Source organism: Mycetomoellerius zeteki, unplaced genomic scaffold (assembly GCF_001594055.1).
Source record: "Mycetomoellerius zeteki isolate Tzet28-1 unplaced genomic scaffold, Tzet1.0 scaffold98, whole genome shotgun sequence".
Classification (NCBI taxonomy): Eukaryota; Metazoa; Arthropoda; class Insecta; order Hymenoptera; family Formicidae; genus Mycetomoellerius; species Mycetomoellerius zeteki.
This window is the reverse complement of record NW_017258021.1, coordinates 3,569,706-3,570,940: the sequence shown is the minus strand read 5'-3', so window position 1 is coordinate 3,570,940 and position 1,235 is coordinate 3,569,706. Positions and strand designations below refer to the sequence as shown.

Below are 1,235 nucleotides of genomic sequence, written 5' to 3'. Positions count from 1 at the left end.
CGCGAGAGCGCTTTGATGGATACCGCTAAACCACACGATGCCGAATGAGTATTGCAAAAGTTTTGAAATCTTTATTAACATTTACTGCTGTATGTTTAAATTGAGTCTAATTTAATTGACGAAAAGTAATGTCGCAATTGCAAATTCGATTATCAGCAAACATCATTTATATCAATAAAAAAGTATGTATTTTTCAAACATTTTAAATAATAAACAATTTAATGAATAAAATCAATATTAATTAAATTATTTAAATAAATAATATTAAAAACATCAGTCGACAAACATTTCCAAAATTGGTTTACAAAAGTTCTGTTATAAACAATATTAGAGAAAATGTACATTTGAAAATTCGCATTCGATATAAATAACTGTTTCATATTTAAGGAATGAAATAAACGAAATTCCGAATTATAATATGAAAGGAAAGGGAAGTATTACAGTGAAGGAATCGAAGTAAGCAAGTAATAAGCTATTGTTCTCAACTTTGTGTTCAAATAGGTGGTGGCCATTTCGAGCACTTGCTATAAAAATGTTTAAAACATTATTAAAAATACAATTTTTCGTAACAATAGCTTATTACTTGCTTACTTCGATTCCTTCACTGTAATACTTCCCTTTCCTTTCATATTATAATTCGGAATTTCGTTTATTTCATTCCTTAAATATGAAACAGTTATTTATATCGAATGCGAATTTTCAAATGTACATTTTCTTTAATATTGTTTACAACAAAACTTTTTGTAAACCAATTTTGGAAATGTTTGTCGACTGATGTTTTTAAAATTATTTATTTAAATAATTTAATTAATATTGATTTTTTATTCATTAATTTGTTTATTATTTAAAATGATTGAAAAATACGTACTTTTTTATTGATATAAATGATGTTTGCTGATAATCGAATTTGCAATTGCGACATTACTTCTCGTCAATTAAATTAGACTCAATTTAAACATACAGCAGTAGATGTTAATAAAGCTTTCAAAATTTTTGCAATACTCATTCAGCATCGTGCGGTTTAGCGGTATCTATCAAAGCGTTCGCACGGCCGGCGCTTGGTTGCGCCGCACCTGACGGCGCGAACTTCACGTCCTGTGATTGGAAAGTTTCAAAGGCTCACTATTTAAAAACTATTGACCCTACAACATTTTGCTATTAACATTGTCGACTCAATTTTTCATGAGGAATACGTACGTGCCGGCTCCTCCGGGTGGTCTGAATCACTCTGTGTG

At 29.5% G+C, this 1,235-nt stretch overlaps 1 protein-coding gene across 1 annotated transcript in view; it reads left to right on the top strand.

Moving 5' to 3' along the window:
* The window catches only part of Cisd2 (CDGSH iron sulfur domain 2), a 4,968-nt gene that overhangs the window by 2,526 nt on the left and 1,207 nt on the right, over nt 1-1,235 (top strand). The window lies entirely within an intron of this gene.